General features: G+C 38.9%; 1 protein-coding gene across 15 annotated transcripts in view; it reads left to right on the top strand.

Moving 5' to 3' along the window:
* ZBTB20 (zinc finger and BTB domain containing 20) overlaps positions 1-20,497 on the top strand; it is a 797,562-nt gene that overhangs the window by 494,585 nt on the left and 282,480 nt on the right. The gene's annotated exons all lie outside the window — the stretch shown is intronic.

The raw sequence follows: 20,497 nt of genomic DNA, 5'->3' as shown, positions 1-20,497 counted from the left end.
TCCTGTTTGATATGAGACTAGCAGAGGAGTCAACAGACGAGCTTTCAGAGCCAATGTGTGCCTTCCGTGTCCTTACTGATAACTCACACTCTCCCCGGAAGTGGAATTTCAGCTGGAATGTGTATTTGCCCTTTGCCATCAGGCACCTACTTAACTGCTCTTTCAAAGGTATTTGATCTTACCGTGTTTTCTTGTCTCCCTTCCAGTTTCAAGAATCTGGCGTATTCCAAAATATTAAAAGTGGAAAAAACAAAAAACAAACAAACAAAAAAACATGGTGGCCATAAAAGCATTTGAGTGTGTGGCAGCATCTGAAGTAAATTGCTCTTTGGAAAGAGGGAGGAGTCTTTGATGTCCCCAATATGGTTCTCATAGGCTAAAACTTCCAAGAACCACAACCCAGCCTAAGGGGCACTTACTCGATGTTCTTAAATATTTGGTGGAAAGAAATGCTATTTTATTGTTTTAGTTGTCCTTGCTGTTAACACATTGCCAGGAGATTCCTCCTAAAAGTCGAAAATGCTTTAGCAATAGTTGATTTTACATTGAACCAGATGTGTATTGTGTGTGCCTGTTGTATGCACTCTTGTCCAAGCTAGTGTAGTCATCCAACATGTTACATTGGTACTTAGCTTTGGAATTTTGTTTGCTACTCTGGACGATTCAGATGCTTAACTCACACATGCTCATACATCCCAAGTTCTCTGCAGAGACTTACCCCTGCTACAGCCTCATCAAGGTCTTTCATGACCTCTAGAACAGTTTCAGGTTCACATCACGATACCTATCATTTGTGAGGCACCTCAAATTCCTTACCTGTCATCGTGATAGGAAGCGGTCTCCACGTTTTATTAGGATGAGTATGATAAACATTTTACATAACGGTAAAGTTTGCCTATTTCAGTTAGACATGCTAGTTATGGCCATACTATTTGTATGTTATAATGTCTCTTGGGGATTTTCCATTAGTCTCTTGTTTTTTAAAGAAAGAGGTTGAATAGGAAGATGGTGTTAAAGTTTTTAAAATATGGTATAAAAAAATGTAACTAGCTTTTAGCCCATTACCACCAAGGCCTACGTAGGAGGTTGTGCTTCACTCAGTTAACACTCAGGCTGTAGACTCCCAGGAGAATTATCTGTAAGTCTCTGGTAAGGATGTCTATTAGGACTACACCAAAGGCAGGCTGGATCTCCAACACTTTGAAAACATTTTGATGTTGAAATCTCCTACATCTAATATATAAAAATTTCTGAGCATCTTTAAGCAGAGAATAGGTAAACATGAGTATCTAAGAGTGTATCCCAAGAGATGACATTTTAAAAATATAACCTGCCAGAGAGATTTTCCTTATTATTGGCAAGATCTGGAGGTCCACATGGCTGTGGAAGAATTCAACTCCTAAGTTGGAGTATATAAGTCCATATATGATCAGTACATCCCTGAAAGGCAAGATAATGATGTGTTTCTTTCTGCTTAAATTGTTTTATTAATACCTGATTTTTTCAATGCCTGTTTATAAACCTTAATAGTGTACTATCAGTATTTCAGGTTTTCAGTGCGCATCTCAAAAAATTATAATGTCATTTCAGAGGATGCATGCTATAGAATGAATATTTTCCTGCGTGTACATTTTAGCTGTAAGTGCTTCCTGCATGTTACATTCATTTAATTAGGCAGTCACAATTAGACAAAGATGACATCGCTAAATAACAGAATTATGATTACACCAATAAGAAATTATTCTTTCTTATTTATATAAAAATGCTTTTTGATATTTATGATTCCTTTAAAAAGGTACGTATTTTCAAAAGTTAAAAAGAAGGGGTTGATTTATTGTATCATGTGTCTGTGTACATATGTTAGCTTATAAGTGCATATATACTTACATAATGACAAAGCTATACTCAACTATTGAAAATATGACCAACTACTAGGTAGGCTTACTTGCCTTTAAATTCAATCAGACGTTTTGCAAATTGACCTTAAGTGAAATGTAGTTGACATTTTATCACATTGACAACACAGAAATTTTGTACAAATATTTATGAACAGTATCTACAAAAGGTGAGATTTGGTTAGCCAATAAGATTAGTGATTATCCTTCATCAAATATACATGTTAGATTATAAACCTAAATTCTATTATGCACAATCTCAAAATAATAATTGCTGTATGTATAGAGTAGTTAAAATTAAGTAGAAAGAAATTAAATTGCTATTAATTATCTTAAAATTGAGGCTGTATTTAATGAATTCGCTTTATTTTGTAAGAATGAATTTATATACAAATGTCCCAATTTATTCCAGTTTCTCAGTTACTTAGCTGTATGCTAAATACTTTCATGCTGTATTTACGTATCAGCATCGGCAACTATAATTTTCCAGACACCTTTTCAAGACACCCAGCCATATCACTTCCTTGCCGAGTCACACTTGTTTCTCTGAAGCTGTTTATGATAACCCAAACTAAAAGTTAATTTCCCCTTCTGACATGGATAGCATTTTAAAAATCTCTGGGTTTCAGTGGGCACTTATCATATACTGCTTTGAACTGGAGTTTTTTGTAGGTATGAAACTACAAGTGGTTAGAAGGCAGGTAGTGCATTTTATGTTTATCTCCCTCCCAACCAATGTCAAATTGCTCAGTCTGAGTGGAGGATCAGTGAGTAGGTGATTAATGAATATCTGTATGTCAGCGCATTGACAGTGTATATGTTTTATTTATCATAACAAAAGGAATATGTCCAGAAAACATATCAATAGATTCTTCTCTATCTGAACCCCTTAAATTCCCATATCAGATCTTCCGACTCGCTAACAGCACCTGCCGCTGTCTGCCGATGTACCTTCTCAAATTTCCACAATGCACAGGGCATTCCTGACGGAACATGGGGTCTTGAGCTTGCAGTCGTTCCTTTCGTTTTCCAGGACTCTTGAGGGTGGCAACATACCAGCTTGTTGTGCTCATGCAGTCTGAAAGGACCAGACTCACCTAGAATGTATCATATTGGCCAAAGTCCTCTCCAGCTTGTCAGTTAATCACTTACAGTCAATCGGTGGTTCTTCCTTTCCTCAGACCCAACATCTAAGGAGCTCAGGCTGATTATCACATGTGGACAGGCATGAAGACTGCCTCTGAATGCCCTGTGAACTAGGCAGTGGCGGGGGGGTGGGCAGACAGCACAGTAAAGACAGAAGCAAAAGGACAATCATTCGCCCTATCTTAAGGCACTAGTTAAGTGCCCCTTTTTAGGCAAATAATAGCTGAAAATAGCTAAGTGCAATTGTTCCTCATGGATGAGTAGAGAAATTGGTGGGATTTCTTGGTGCTGCTTCAGTCATTAAGCCACAGGACACTAAGGCACCGTTAGTGCTCTGGGGACGTCAGAGGAGAGAACTTCCAGCACCTTACATGTCACCTGGCTGACATGAATTACATTCAGGGAGTAACTTCATATACTACAAGCCAACCCTGATAAACAATAACTGAAAGAAACAAAGATATTGTGTGGAATGTGCTTTAATTTAGTCTGTTGTCAATGGTCAGTCAACTTGGCAGTCCGCAAACTGTATCTAATTCTGTCTCCTACACCGAGTTCTTTTCTAGAGCTTCTAATATATATAAATGAAATGTACTAGTTTCATTTGCATCTTTTTATTTTCCCTACTTATCCTTTAGTAAACTGAATTCCTAGATGTAAGCAGCCAGAGGGAGAAAGAGAAGTGGTTCACATAATGGATAATTAACCCTTGAACAATGGAAAGTTAACTCTCCATAGACATGCCAAAAACTGAAATGTTTTGTTGTTGAATTTGTTCTCCTTTGGGTCTTAACACATTAAGGACACCTCCATTAGCACAAACTTGGCATCAAACAACCTGTTCATCCTCAAGATACAAATGCCACACTCACCTTCCAGTTCATTCTGGCAGGATTTGTAGCGTGATGTCCTCTTGGGTAGCCATGTACAAACCACTCCGAGGGGCAAAATTGTATGAGTGCCTAATCCACTTTTGAAAATGAAAGAAAAGGATCTGTCTTATGAAAGGCACCTAATAAGGAAAGACACAAACTGTAATAAAAGGTATTAGTACCTTGCACCTCCCGTTAATTGCCTTCCTAGTCAAGAGGAACCAAAATAGTGTAATAAATGTTAGAGCTACATCATGAACAGAGTGCAAAGAATTGTCTTTACCTTTTAATACAGAAATGAAAAGAGTAGCAAACCTTAAACTACCCATGCAGTCTTAATTTAGGCTCCTAACCTTTCAGTTACTTCATTGGTCTAATGAGAATAATACTACCCACTCAACTTACTTACTGGTGTTGTTATGAGGATCAGATTACAAAGACTGTTCTTCAACACATTCATAAAGCATGGATTTAACATTAATTCATTCACTCACTCATTTATTTATTAATTCAAGAAACATTTTGAACCCCTACTCTGTGTTAGGTATTATTCTAGAAACTAAAGATTGATGCATTTATTAACAAGTATTTATAGGGGAGCACATACTAAACACCCATAACTTTTGCAAGGGCTGGGGATACTACAGGAAACAAAGCAAACAGAAGTCTCTGTTTTCATAATGCTTACTTTTTAGTCAGAGGAGAAAAATGATAAGCAAGTACATATGTCAAATATATCAGGTTGGATAGTGATAACTGCTATGGAGAAAAGTGAAGGAGGAAGGAGAGTGTGAGTGTGTGTGTGTGTGAGGGGTGAGGTTGCAATTTTAAATTGGAGAGACAGGGAATACCTCATTGAGGGGGCAACATTTGAGAAAGGTGAAGAAGCAAATTTTATAGATATCTAGGCAAAAGCATTTTGACAGTGGCACCAAGTGCAAAGGTCCTGGACAAGAATGTATCTGGCAAGTTTGAGTGATAACCGATAGTGTTTGTGGCAGAATCAGAGTAGGCAAGGAAAAGCATGGGAGGGGGTAATGTAGAGGAGGCAGTGCGGCCTGAGCATGTAGGCCTTTATATGCTGATGTGAGGGTTTTGACTTTGTCAGGGACAATACAAAGATGAATAAGATATGACCTCAGGTTGCTCCACAGGAGAGACAGATAGGCAAACAAGTTGCGATGATGCCCATATGCTAAGTATTGTAATTGAAGGATGTTCAAGGAACTTTGGAGGCGCAACAGAATATGTTCAGCTGAATGTACCTTGGGGCAGAGGGTCAGGGAAAGCTTCACAGAAGAGCTAATGAATCCACGCTGGGCCTTGAAGGATTTTCCCAGATGGTCAGAGGGAGGAAAGGCTGCAGGGGCAAAGGCACTTCAAGAGGAAACAGCGTGGGGCGCCTGGGTGGCTCAGTTGGCTAAGCGACTGCCTTCGGCTCAGGTCATGATCCTGGAGTTCCGGGATCGAGTCCCGCATCGGGCTCCCTGCTCGGCAGGGAGTCTGCTTCTCCCTCTGACCCTCCCCCCTCTCATGCTCTCTCTCTATCTCATTCTCTCTCAAATGAATAAATAAAATCTTTAAAAAAAAAAAAAAAAAAAGAGGAAACAGCGTAGCGAGCCAGGGATCAGTGTCATTGATGTTTAGCAGAGGAGGGGGGAGAAATGATGCTGTAGAGGTAGTCAGGGAACAATCATGTTGGGCCCTGATCACCATGCAAAGAAGTTTTAACTTCATCTTGTGGCATTTGGGGAGCCATTGAAAGTTTTAAGTAGAGAAGGTTAATGATCAAATTGTGTTGTGGAAGATCGCCCTGGCAGCAGGCTGGAGGATGGATTGGAGGAATGGGAGAATGGAGGCAAGAAAATGAGTTAGGAGGCAACTGAAATTGTTCATACAGGAAACAATGAAGCCCTGAACTAGGACAATAACTATGGGAATAGAGAGAAGGAGACACGTTCAAGAGATAAGAGGTAGAATGAGCACAATCTAATAACCTTTGGGCTGGGTATCGAGAGAAGGCATTTTTGGATTGCTCCCAGGTTTCTGCCTTACACAACTAGGCAAGGAAAGCTCTGAGGAGGAGGAGGAGCAGGTTTTGCAGGCTGGGGAAGATGATAAATTTGCTTTTGAATGTGTTTATTTTGAGATGTCAGGGGGGCATCCAGACTTCTGGTAGGCTGTTGGACTTAGGAAAGCTGAAGATAGGTCAGCGAGAGACAGAAGTTGGGCAGTCATCTGAATTGTCAGCATCACGGTTGCAGTTAAAATTATGGAGTGGACTTTTCTCAAGGAAAATTTATTGACAGAAAGCAAAAGAGCAGATCCTTAGAGTATACGACATTTATGGAACAGAGAGTGGAAGAGGAGCCTTAGAGAAGATGATTATTATGAGCAGCTATCATAGGCCAGTCGTTGTGCCAAATGGTGGAGGAACCAAGATGACTGGCACCCAGATTCTGCTCCGGAAATACCCACAGTTTGCACAAGTGGAAGAGGTTATCCTTACTATCACCAGCAGCCATGGGACAATGGGACAGTGCTAACAGAGGAAATGCCCGTGCATCACAGAGAAAGTCGTGTGGAATGCTTAATTAGCATCAAGGGAGATTATTATAAAGGCAGACTCCTAGAATGTTTGCTGCATGCATTTTTGCTATACAGTTCATTTCTGATTTCTCTAATACTCGTATGTGTATGTTCCACTGTTAGCATGGGTTCAAGCTATTGGCAAAACAAGCCAGGTGTAAATTATGGTAGAATTGAAATCGATAGCGCTTTGAAGCACTGGAGTGCCCAGTTCACATCAGGGCGTGCGTCTGTGTTCACTGAAACATGGCTATCAAGTGCACCCCGAGTCATTAGATGTGTTATCCAGTGAATAACAGCATAATGATATTTTAGCAGAGCAGCCTTATGATAAATTCTGCTTTAGTGAAACTCCATATACAGAGCAATTTCTCCTGGTCGTGTACATTGCACGACAAAGAAAGGATATCCTGCTGCGTATCAGAAGGCTGTAATTTCATTTAGGGTTTCTATTGACATCGTAAACTGCAAGATCAGAGCTCAAGTGGCTATTTAAGTCATAGGAACTTCAAGCTAAAATTACTGCCTGGTCCTTTAAGTCATAGGAACTTCAAGCTAAAATTACTGCCTGGTCCTAATCGCCACCTCCAGGGGACTCCTGTCTATACATATGTGCTTTATATTTCTATCTTTGTGTCTATAAATACTCAATCACTCCGGGGGCTGAGGTGATAAGCTGTCCTAAAATATGGCAGGTATCAGTCACCTTTGTAGCTAGTACAGGCTAAGGGCCAAAAGCAGCTATATTATTCGTTGAAGGTCAAATGCTAAAAGGGGCCAGAAACCTCTGACGAGTTCAGAGGTCGGGGGTTCCCGTTTATCTGCTTTCAAGATACTCTCTACCAAATTTAAGGTCGGGGTCTTCTAGCATGTTGAGGCTAGAAAGTAGGGATTTTAGACTTAGCCCATACACCCGGGTTTACAGCCAATAAGTCCTTGCCCTACTTTTCCTCCCCTTTCTGTTTTGACGCAGATCACTTATAAAAATAATAGTACTGAATAGTCTTAGTACCTGGGATGATATAGGTTATATAGTGCCCCATGAAAGTAATTCCCTAGATGTCTAAAGGGGACATTTTGTCTTAAGATATAGTCAAGCTGAGAATTGGAAGCAATAATAATTGACTTGAATGTGTCTGATGCTTTAGAATTGATTCCAGGAAACCAAAAAAGAAAGAGTCAAAGCTAAGTGTGGATTTTTTTTGTTTGTTTTTTAATGAAGATTTCATGTTCATAGCCCTACGTTAACAATCAATTTTGTCAAGAGTAGACACTACAAAACTGGACACTGGAGTGCAAACTTCTGCAGCCAGTAGGGTGCTGATATTTTATTTGGTCACTCTCATTCCTGGGCTTGGGATTCATCATGCTGTCTTAATAAGAAATTCCAGCAGAATTATCATGGCTAAGAAAATCACAGTAAGAATAGAACTTACAATTCCTCACAAGGTAAATGTGTTCTATGGTCATCTTATTAACTCTTATGTTACCCTATAGAGAAATGGAGGATGAAGAGGTAGAGAGCCGAACCCACACATCATGGCTGACTGAAACTAAAATTGTCACTTTCCATATTGACCGGCCTATTGTTCTACCACTTCAGCACAGTATTTCTTTATTGCTTAAATAGTATAATAAAAATTAAAGTCCACGAGAGCCAAATCTCTCTCATCTGTTACCACTATACTTTCATTTCATCCTTGAACAACAGAATATGCCATTGTTAAACATTTCTGAGAAGGGCTACTGCTCTAGTAAGAGTATCCTCAAATCATTTATATTTATGGAAATGTAAAAAGATATTATGTAGACATAGACAAGCTCTGACCTGAGATAGTACAATTCTTCTCTTGTTCCTCTGGATTTAGGCAGCATAGCAGCATGATTAAGAGGGCAGACTGCCTCGGTTCTACCACTCACTAGCTGTGTGAGCTTGGAAAAACTAATTCTCGGTGCCTCAGTTTCTTAACCTGTAAAATGGGGATGATGATACCATCATCATAAAATTATTGTGGGGAGTAAATGATCTAATGAATGTAAAATATTTCAACCAATATCTGGTATACAGGAAGCATTCAATAAACATTAGCTGCTGTTATAATCACCATTATCATCCTCCTCATCATTTATACCTTTCCTGTAAAGTCATGGTTAATACCTGTTAGGGAAAAACCTACACAAGTGTGTGCATGCCCGCATATAAACACACACACACACACACACACACACACACACACACACTCCATTCTCCTAGGAAGGCTTGCTTACCCTAGCTGTGGGCTTAAGCTTCACCTTCATGTTAATCTCAATGTCTTCTTAAGTAGAGAACATACGAGGAATTCATACTTTGGATGCAGTGGGTTTGGTTCTAAGTTTAGCCTTAACACTGATTTCAAGTACGTGATGCAGAATTACTCAGATGCTGGACTCACTCCTATTACCTACTCATTGCTGTTGCTCTCATCTATCACTAAAGTCCTTACTAAACTATAGATTCTGTTAAGCACAGTCTAATCCAGATCTATTGATCAGTTCACCATTATAGCTCAATAAATTATTGTATCAGCTCAATAAATAAATGTGGGACGAGTGAGTGAATGAATGAATGAATGAATGTTCTACTTCCAGCCTCTTCACTTAGGTCCTAGTCCTGGCTACCTGATGTTCTAACTGCTGACCTCATTGTCTACCTATGTCACTGTATTCACTATCCCTGATTATTATTCTCAGTTTTCCAGTCCAAACTCTCCTAGTTATCTTTGTCTTTTTTTTTTTAAGATTTTATTTATTTATTTGACAGAGAGACACATTGAGAGAGGGAACACAAGCAGGGGGAGTGGGAGAGGGAGAAGCAGACTTTTTGCAGAGCAGGGAGCCCAATGCGGGGCTGGATCCCAGGGTCCTGGGATCATGACCTGAGCCGAAGGCAGACGCTTAACGACTGAGCCACCCAGGCACCCTATTTTTGTCTTCTTGCCTGATTTAAAACTCTCAGTACTCATATCCAATAAATATAATAGGCCTACCCCTCTGTCTGCTTCATTTTTTCCTTCATGGAACCATGAGCACCATCTTTAGAATTGTGTTCTTTATGCTTCTATTCCTTTTTCCCATTTGAAATTTGAATTTTAATCTTACAAGTGATTCATTATCCATTCACAATTTAATCTGATGTCCTTGGTTCTAACCTTGATTTTGATCTTCGTATCATGTTGTTCACATACCCCTTTCTGTATTTATTATATTTTGAGAAAAATATGCTTATATCAATAATAAATAAGTGAATGCTGATATCAAGCCCTATCTGTAAGAAATAGCATTCAACAACCTTGGCAGACTACGTGTTTTACCATTTGCTATGCTTCCCACAATGGCCCTTATCTTAGCTTCTTGATAAATTTTCAGAGATTTTATATCCTGAACTTGGTCTCAGTTGCCCTATAGCTGCTCTACCTCTAGGTTGGTGCTATCAACATCCAAATCGTAATTAATGTAAAATTTAATTGGGCAACATTGGCATTAGTGTAGAGTGTGCCCAATAGTAAATATCACATGTGAGAAGGAGAACAGCAAAATGCAACATTGTTGCAGCCAGTAAAGACCATTAACCATTGTATGTTGATATATTTATTGTGTTCCCTTTATTGTCACTATTTTTTTGACTCTTAAAAAAGGGGGAAGAGGGGCACCTGGGTGGCTCAGTCAGTTAAGCGGCTGCCTTCAGCTCAGGTCATGATCCCAGGGTCCTGGGATCGAGCCCCACGTCGGGATCCCTGCTCAGTGGGGAGTCTGCTTCTCCCTCTCCCTCTGCCTGCTGCTCTGCCTACTTGTGCTCTCTGTCTCTCTGTCAAATAAGTAAATAAAATCTTTAAAAAACAAAAAAATAAAAATAAATAAAAAAGGGAAGAGGTACAATTTAAATTTAAAAACAAGTATGATGATAATCTTAAATAGTATCTGTTAAAAGTGTTACTGATTATCAAAGATACAATACCTGCTTACAAGGAGTTTATAGTTTGTATAGTCTTGTTGCAAAGATTAGTAATTAGATCCTAAAATGAATTAAGTGGAAATTAGGGTCTTTTAGGGGGAATGAGAGATGGACTGCCATGGTGTGATGTCAGAAAATAGGGAAATAGTAAGAATGAAGAAAACTTTCAAACTGGAAGAAGGCATGGCAGTGAGAATGAAGTTGGTGTGCACAAGAAGTAATGAAATTAGAGATGAGATACATGTTGGTGAAAATTAAGATATGAATTTGGAAAGGCAGATGGAATCCAGAATTTATTCTTTGTGGGTGATGAGAACATACAGTTGTACAATTAAAACTCAATAAGGCCTTGAATAATTGAGCAAGCAAAAGTAACGAAAGCAGTGTTTTAGGAGTTGACCTGGCTATAGTGTGCAGAGTGGTTTGAGAGGGATGAGTCTAGTCAGAGATGCCAGCTTGGAGAAAATCACAGTCATTCAGATGTAGAGCAATCAAAACTCAGAGATTTTTTTAACGGGGGCGGGGGGGGGGGATATTTCAAAAACACTTTAACAGCACTCTCCTTGTCTCTTCCCTACCAGCCCTAACCCTAGTCCCACCTAACCATCACTTTAACTGGAAAATACCTCCTAACTGTAGGGTCTCCTTACCTTTTGGTTTGATTTTAAGTGAAGTTGGTTACTATTTATAAGGCAAAACCAGGTTGGGGAATGGACCTTCAGGGTCACTCAAGCCTCTGACCTGTGAGGGCTTCATTATATCCCTGAACAACAATAATATGCTCTCAAAGTTTGACTGCTCAGGGAATAAACTCAGGGGACACACAAACTCCTCTGGGTTCCCATTTGTGAGTCCTGGATATGCACAACTCTGCAGGAAATCTCAAATATCATAAAGTTCTGATCTGCTCAGGGGGGTTCAGGAGGAAGTTTCTTTTGGGGTTTTTTTATTGTGGTGGTGGTGGTTTTGTTTTGTTTTGTTTTGTTTTTTGTTCCATCTATCTCTATGCTTTTTTCCCCCCAGGGGGAAGGTTCTATATAGTTCCCAGCTCTCACTGCCTGAATAGCAATAGAAACATTTCCTTCCATTTTCTCCCTTCCTTCTTCAGTTCAACCAGATCAATACCAAAAGACTATATGCTAGCAGAAATCTCAAGACCATTCCAAGCTTTGTCTTCACCCTAGAGGCAATCTCAGAGATCCCAAGGGTATTCTCATACTTTGTTATGAGAAACAATGCTCATTAACTTGTCCTTTGCTGTGTGCCTAGTTTACCCATCATTATGAATCATGTTCCCAGTTGGCCTTTCTTTGGACAGTATTGACACTTCTTGAAGAGTAATAATTTGGCCAATATATCACAACTATATTCAACTTCCCATTGACCAAAAATTGTGTGTACCTATTGCTGTGTTCTATTCTTAAACTAAGTGCACCATTTTATACTATAGTTATTTGAGTATTTTCTTGCCTACTCAGAGCTCCTTTTAGATAAGACCATGCCTTTACTTTTCTATCTTTTGGGGTTAGCATAATAAATACTGGTGGCCCCATGGTAGACCACCAGTATACATTCTTGGACACTCTGGATTTCATGCATTTTTTAAAGTAAACTCTACACCCAACATGGGGCTTAAACTTAAAACCCCAAGATCAAGATGCTCTACTGACTGAGCCAGCCAGGCTCCCCTGATTTCATGTATTTTGAACAGGGAGAACCCTCCATGAAGTTTTGAGTCTCTAATGTAGAAAATACCTCCTAAGTATCAAACTCTCTTGCCTCCCCAGCCAGCAGTCCCAGATACATACTAGGCCTAATTTTTCCCAGCAGTTGGCATAGGGAATGCGAAATTGATGGCTCGGCTTGTCAAACCTGTCTGTCTGCACAGTGTAGAGTAGCACCATTTAGAGGAAGGGTGTTTAGAAAATTAAACAAGGACTGTCTGACTAGGAGACCTATCGGCCTGCAATGGAATGACAGGTTTCTGCCCACAAACTGGGGTTAAGACCTGAATATTGATGCTTCTTTTCACCCATTTGTGAGTAATGGGTCTCACCCCATTAGTGGGTGAATGTGTTACACCCCTGGAAGTTGTTATGCATTCTCTGTAGGTCTGTATGAAGGAGCTGTCGATATACATAAATATGTACTTGCCGACAGATCCCTGTATTTATCTGCCTGTCAGTGGGAGCAGACAGGGCAAGCTCTTTGATGGCCAAGAACTGCAGGTCAAAGCTGTGCTCTTGCTCTTGCTTTTGCTCTTGCTGCTGCTGTGGCGACGGCTTTATCATTGGAGTCCCAAAGGAGGCTAGGGGCAGCTTGTCAGTTGTCGTTCTAGCCTAATCCAGGAGGCCAGCTCTGGTCACTGGCATAATTAAAGAGACCTTGCAAGTGTTGACTGCCAGTGTTGTTGTGGCCAGTGGAGACGGACTCTTAAAGCCATGGCTACCTACCATCTATAATCTTTCAGCTGTGCCTCGAGAGTCCCTACCTCGCCGCTACGTCCAGGCACTGTCTAATGCTGTTCAGATTCTGTCTGATCCTCCTGGATTCTGACAGTCAGGTGCATTTCCTACTGCAGGCTGTCCCGCTCTCTGTCTCTTAGCCTCTGCCCCACTCACAGACACACCCTCTCGCAGTTGGAAAGAAATTATTGTGCTTCAAGTTTCTAAGGGAAATAGTCTACTAAACTAGGTGCTTATTTTAGCAGCATCCATACCCCTACAAATACATACATCACTGAGCGTGGGCTTGATCATCTCGATATATAATATTGAGAAACTGAAAAATACTTTTTTCCTCCAAAGTAACAACATAGTGGTGATGGTAAACTGAATTTATTATTACTTTGTATATAACTGAGGAAAATGAGCAGAGCAAACTTGTGTTTTTAATCTAGGCCCGTTTACCAGTTTAATTTGATAGTGGGAATTAATTGTGCAATTCTTAATATAACTACAGTACAACCACAATTAAAAGACATTCTTTATAGTCATTGCCCCTCCCTCTCATGCTTATAAGAGGGCATGGACCATTCTTTTCCCCAAAATTCAATTTTCCTCAAGATTGTGGAATTATTGCAAAAGAAGCGACAGGAGTATTTTTGTTTTTTTGGTTGGTTTGCTTAGTATCCATTTAATAAGAGTCTGACTGAAAGACACAAGGAAGAGAGCTCATGTTAGACAGTGTTTCCTGACTGTGCCTTTTTCTAAAAGGTAGTTGGAAGAGCAGAAGAGTTTTGTCTCAGCCAGAATTTGGAAGGAAAGAGAATAACTCATCAGAGAGAGGTGAGATGATGTGAAAGGGCTTATTTCTGAGTGTCAAAAAGGTGAAAGATAGATGTTTCACTGAGCAGGAGGGGTACTGGGCTCAAATGTAGAGGTTTCTATTCTGAGTTATTTTCGTTTGGTATGTTTTCTTCTTTTACTATTCTTAATATGTCTGGGATGCAACAAAAGCAGACTGATTTTTCTGAAGATCACCTCCAAAAGGATAGAAATTAGTAATTTGATCCACCAGACTGACAGACAATTAAATAAAAAAAGAAAAGAAAAGAAAAGAAACTCTGTTTACAATTAAGGATGTTTACGGAGCACAGGCTTTTTTTTTTTTTTTAATTAATTAGAGATTGATACTTGGGAGTTAGAAGTTGATGCTTCAGTGGGAGTGAGCTAGTTAAGAGCTCCATTTGGCTTTTTGCTATTGCTAAAAGCCCTACAACTCAGTAAATATATCTAAAGTTATTTTAAAGGAACATGAGTTTGTAGTTTTGTTCTGAGAGTGTGCACCTGCTTACCATGTTGAAATGCAATGATTCATTAGGAATGAAGTATTTTTTAGCTGCTGTTGCAAAGGTTTCTCTGGGACAGTGTTTCCAAGTGTGTCCTTAATTCTAAGAATCATCAAGGTTGCCTGTGAAATATGCACATTTCTGGATCCGACCTCAGACAGAGAATCAGAAACTTCCATGAACAGTCTCCATATTTGTATCTGACGTAAGAAACCTAGTCGATCGGTATGATCAGGGAAGTTTGGGAAACACTACTCGAAGAGATTTTTTTAAAACACATGGAAAGAGGAAATGATGTATCAATTTATTCCATATAAAAGTGATTCCATATATACCTTTCTCCTGTGTTCTTCTCAGAAATTCAGAGGCATTTCAAGTGAGTGTGTCTCTAGATCAGGGTTTGTTTTGTTTTGTTATAGCATCTCATATCTCTCCTTGTCCCTCCATATTAGTGACCCTAAGACTTTGTGTTCCCCTCCTTTCTACTCCTCATCCCTACCTAATAAATGGTCATGTAAAATAGAAGCTCCTCGATTAGGAATTTGGAGCTTGAATTCTAGTTCTGGCTGCAACTCTGAGCTATGTGACCTTATACCTCCTCATAACTTAAGTGTTCACATTAGAACAATGATGAGGTTGCACAGAATGTTATTTGTGAACCATTACCAGCTCAACATTGTTACAAATATTAAATAACAACAAAGTTGTAACTTTGTTTATGGACCATAACCATAAATGATGATTTTTGTGCTTGATGGGAATGTGCGTACAGGTTTAGACATGTGCATAAATATTACTTCCAGACGTTTTACCTATTTCTGAAACTCAGTTAAGTTATAGTTAAAGATAATAAACTTGGGGCGCCTGAGTTGCTCGGTTGGTTTAAACATTCCACTCTTGGTTTCAGCTCAGGTCATGATCTCAGGATCTGAGATCAAGCCCCGCATCGGGCTCCCTGCTCAGCGGGAAGTCTGCTTGTCTCCCTCTCTCTCCCCCTCCCCCCTGCTCATGTACACTCTCTCTCTCTCTTTATCTAAAATAAATAAATCTTTTAAAAAAATAAGATAATAAATTCTTTGGAAAACTTACATTCTGCTTCTAACTGTTAGAAGCATCTTCCAGGGGACATTATTGACAAGGGCTTGTCATATTGAAGCCACATGATGGTTAGTGATGTGTTAAGAGAGTAAGATAATTGAATGAATGAATGAACGAATGAATGAATGAATTGAACGAACAACCTGGTGCAGGTGCCTGTTCTAGGGGCTAACACTTTGAAGTCTATAGAGGCAAGGAGAATTAGACCCTTCAGCTAAATGTTGGAGGACTGGTAGTGAAAATAATTTTTAAATACATATAAATGGCCATGGTTTGGGATTGTTACAAAGCTATATGAAAACTACTTGGATTGTAGGTGCAACTGTAAAAATAGGAAAGGGAGAAAATGCTGCTCCAGAGTTTTGAAGGTGAAAACAGAGAAGGCTAGTGGTAGAGGTTTACGTTTCCTAAACTCCCTTGTCAGCCCAGCATGTCCTCAGTGTAAATACACATGTGACAGTGGCCTATGCACTCATTCACACTTCAGAGAAGCCCTTGGTTTCCTTTTCTCCCTCCATTTTAGCAGTGGGCAGCCTGCAGCCTTTTGATGCAGCTGACTTTGTACATTACATGACTGAACTCAGCTATGCCAAACATCCTCGAGGAAGTTGACATTTGTGTACTTTGAAAGAAAAAAAAAGAAAAGTGAATCCCAACTGCTTCCTCCTGCCCTTTTGATTAAGAGAACGGTAAGTCAGCAGGAGAGGTGCTGCTTTTAACAAGCAGGGGTGTGCAGAACTGATTGGTATCTTTCTTTGAAAAAAGGTAGAAAAGATTGATGTTAAACAACACTAATCAGAGTTGATTACAGGGACTGAATGAATTCATTGATGGGAAAGAGCTATGGTTCCAGAGACAACAAAAGAGATTAGATAATAGTCAGGGGAATAGTATTTGGAATTGTTCTGCTCATCTCTGACACCCAGGAATCAGTGCCCCTAGCTCTTTAACCACTCTTTGGAATAGACTTATCTGCACACTGAGTGCTCTTCTCTGCTGGGAATGCTCTTCTTCCTGAGCTTTGCATGGCTGGCTCTTTCTCTTCATCCAGGTCTCAGCCTTCCCTGACCATCTTATCTAAAGTGGTGCTTCCATCACAACCTGGGTGGGCCCTAACCACCTCTGGAACCTCATTTCCTGCTATTTCCAAACATCACCTAGTACTCTGTCAGGAACCACCTACGGTTCCCTGAATGGATTATACTCTACCTTTCTCTGTAATTTAAAAAAATTTTTAGTTTTATAATTTGTATTTTTGCTGTTACCATGACCTGGTATTTCTTTCCATTCTCTCTAGTCTTTGCCTGATCAACTCCTCCCATCACACAAGTTTTAGCTCAGGCATTATCTCCTCTAAACTTGTTATTGAGCCTTCTCATTAAAGGTTAGGGTCCCATGCCCTGTTCTCACATAGCCATTTATGCTGAATTCAAGTATAGCAGCTATCATCCTATGTCATAATTAGTTGGATTTTACTTTCCTTTCTCCCTAGAAGACTGAAATATTTGAGGGCAGACACTATGTTTCTTTATCTCTGTATCTTTAACGCTAACAAAATACCCAGAACATATTGGATGTTTATTAGTAAAGAATCAATCAATCAATACTTCCTCCCTACATTCCTCCATGTTTTTTTTTTCTCCATGTTTTTACATAATTGCCTGAAACAAATAACAACCCAGAGGAAGAAATTCTTACACAGAATGGATAACTCATCAGTTATCTGTTTACCAAAAAAATAAAAAGACAAAAGAAATGGGAAGTCAAATTTAGGAGCTTTTATAGATTGTTCCAGATAACACTCTGACTGTAAATGAGGAAACCTTTGGGGAAACAGCTTGTTGGACTAAGTCTGTAATTTCTGACCAGTGAGTAAATGTGTTGCTTATTATAAAAAATTAGGATGTTGTTATTAAACTTATAATTAATTATAATATACTGTTTATATAGGCTTCTCCTTTAGGAACCCCCAAGTATTCAACATACATCATCAGCCTGATGCTGTATTTTGCCTCATGTTAATAATCTTATGCATACTGATTATACCTCCTGAGTACCTTAGAATCTGGATAAATATTATCTAGCAAATGAATATATTATACTCATTATTTTTAATAATCTCATACACTTAAACTCCCATAGAAATGTGTTGTCTTCTTATACAGCAACAGGTGGGTAACCAGATCTCCATTCAACACATGGAAAGTAGATCATACGGAGAATCACCCCAAGCTTTTTCTTTTTAAAGATTTATTTTTTTACTTACTTACTTACTTACTTACTTGAGAGAGAGAGAGAGTGCAAGCAGGGAGAAAAGGGAGAGGGAGAGAATCTTCAAGGAGACTTCCCTCTGAGCACCAGGCATGACTTAGGGCTTGATCTCATGACCCATGAGGTCATGACCTGAGCCAAATCCAAAAGTCAGCCCCTTAACCAGTGGAGCCACCCAGGCGCCCCTCATCCTGGGCTTTTAAATGGAATTTATTCCAACAAGTTCATGATTGCAACATTTTATTTTTTATTCTTTTAATTCTAGTTAACTAACATGTAGTGTGATATTGGCTTCAGGAGTAAAATTTAGTGATTCATCACTTGCAACAACCAGTGCTTATCACAAGTGCCCTCCTTAATCCCCATCACCCATTTAGCCCATCCCTTGTCCACCTCCCCTCCAGAAACCCTCAGTTTGTTCTTTATAGTTATGAGTCTCTTGGGGTGCCTGGGTGGCTCAGTTGGTTAAGCGTCTGTCTTTGGCTCAGGTAATGATCTCAGGGTCCTGGGATCGAGCCCCACATCAGACTTCCTGCTTGGCGGGAAGCCCGCTTCTCCCTCTCCCGCTGCTTGTGTTCCCTCTCTCGCTGTGTCTCTCTCTGTCAAGTAAATAAATAAAATCTTTAAAAAAAAAAAAAAAGAGTCTCTTATGGTTTGCCTCCCTCTCTTTTTTTTTTTTTTTTTTGCCCTTCCCCTATGTTCACCTGTTTTGTTTCTTAAATTCCACATATGAGAGGAATCATATGGTATTTGTCTTTCTCTGGCTGACTTATTTTGCTTAGCATAATACACTCCAGCTCCATCCACATTGTTGGGCATGGCAAGATCTCATTCTTTTTGATGGCTGAGTACATCTTCTTTATCCATTCATTAGTCGATGGACATTTGGGTTCTTTCAGTAATTTAGCTGTTGTTCATAATGCCATGACTGCAACATTTTAATGTCATTTTAGATTTGACTAGTAACTCCACTGGGCCTAGAAAGGAGCAGCTATTTAATAAAATCATGAGAATGCTATTGAACTAGGGAGGGAAAAACCTGAAGCATTTTATGGATCAAGGTGATAGAGTCCCAAGGAAACCAAATACTGGTTTGCCACATCTGCTGAAATGTTGGTTGCACCAGTGGCTACAAGATGGGGGAGCTCAGGAACCATTTTATCATTGCCGTGAAACTTTCATTTTCACTTTCATACGAGATTATTCTTGAATTGGTCAATCTCACATTTTTCAATGCATCTCAATCTTACATTCTCCAGTATATCTTGGAGATCTTTCCATATCAAAACAGGGAGAGCTACCTTAACTTTTTATTCAGCTATACAGTATCCCATTACATAAATGTGTCATAGTTTATTCTACCAGTCCCTACTTATAAACAGTTTTCGTGATTTCAAACAATGCTGCAGTGAAAAACTTTGTACATTAACCATTTTGTAGATGTGCTGGTTTTCAGCAGGATAAATTGTCAGAAGTAAAATTGCTGGTTTGAAGGGTTACATCCATCCTAAATTTCGAGAAATTTTGCCAAATTGATTTCCAGAAGGGTTGTATTAATGAGCAGTCCCATTGGTAATAAGTAAAAGTATCCCTTTACCCCTAGCCTCAACAAAATAGTGTCTTTTTAGACTTTGGATTTTTGCCAACTGTATAGGTAAAAGATGATATCTCACTATATGTTTAATTTGCATTTTCCTTACTATGAGTGATTCTGAGCATCTTTTAATGTGCTTGATAATTTGGGTGTTAATTTTTCTAAATGTGTCTGTTCATCTCCTTTACTTCTTTCTGTTGGATTCTTGGTCTTTTTCTTATTGATTTCTTGCTATTTATACATTAAGGAGATAATTCATTCATCCATATGAATATTGCAAATTCTTTTATCTACATGAAAATATTGCAAATATCTTTTGTAGTTTACTTTTTAAAAAACTACTCTGTTTATGGTGCATATATTTTTGCTATACAGAAGGTTTTCTTTTTTTAATGCAATCTTTTCTATTATGGCTTCTAGATATTGAGTCATAGGTAAAAAGCTCTTCCCCATGCCAAGATTATGAAAGGATTTACCAACGTTTTCTTTTAGTACTTTGATAGTTTGGATTTTTATATTGAAAAATATGATTTATCAAATGAGATTTTTAATCCAGAAGATATTTTCAGGATAAAGGAGGCTCTGAGGAAAGAGAAGCTCCAGCTGTGGTGAACCTACTATCATTTGCATAGTATACTAAATCTCATTCCTTTCTGCCAGTAAGATACAGTACAATTATGATGAAAAAGAACAATCTGGATTTTAAAATTAAATTTAAAAATGACCATGTTTAACTTTCTAAGGTGTTCACCTTTCTTCTTTCTATATTGCTCTTTATTTTATTTTTTGTTTCATCATTTCTGTGAGAAGACTGTCTACTAGTAGAGAGGCCATAAGCTAATAGCATTATTTATTGGTTTCAAATTCTAGTATATTATGCAATTCAGCACTAAACCCCTATTGCTTGTAAAATACAAACTGGTATAAAATAGTGTATAGAACCTAGCCCTTGGAGTCAGAGGCCCTGAATTCATTTGCTGTATCCCAGAGCATCTCTTTGCCATGATTTCCATCTGTATAAAATGGAAAAAAGGAGACTGTTATTTCAGTAACAGTAAGAAAGCAAATAGGTGCATTTTAGAAAGTGCTTTGAGTTCTACAGAAAATGAGTTCATGAAGTTATTAGTTGATGATATTTTCAAATTATATGATATATGAATTTTTGGAGGGAGGCTTTAGTTAGAAAACTTTTTTCCCCCCATACTCCAGTTAATATTTGCTTACAATTCTTCTATATTTTGCTTTCATTTT

This window comes from Phoca vitulina, unplaced genomic scaffold (genome assembly GCF_004348235.1).
Source record: "Phoca vitulina isolate PV1807 unplaced genomic scaffold, GSC_HSeal_1.0 scaffold8, whole genome shotgun sequence".
Lineage (NCBI taxonomy): Eukaryota > Metazoa > Chordata > Mammalia > Carnivora > Phocidae > Phoca > Phoca vitulina.
The sequence above is the reverse complement of the archived record's forward strand: the minus strand, read 5'-3'. Positions and strand labels throughout refer to the sequence as shown.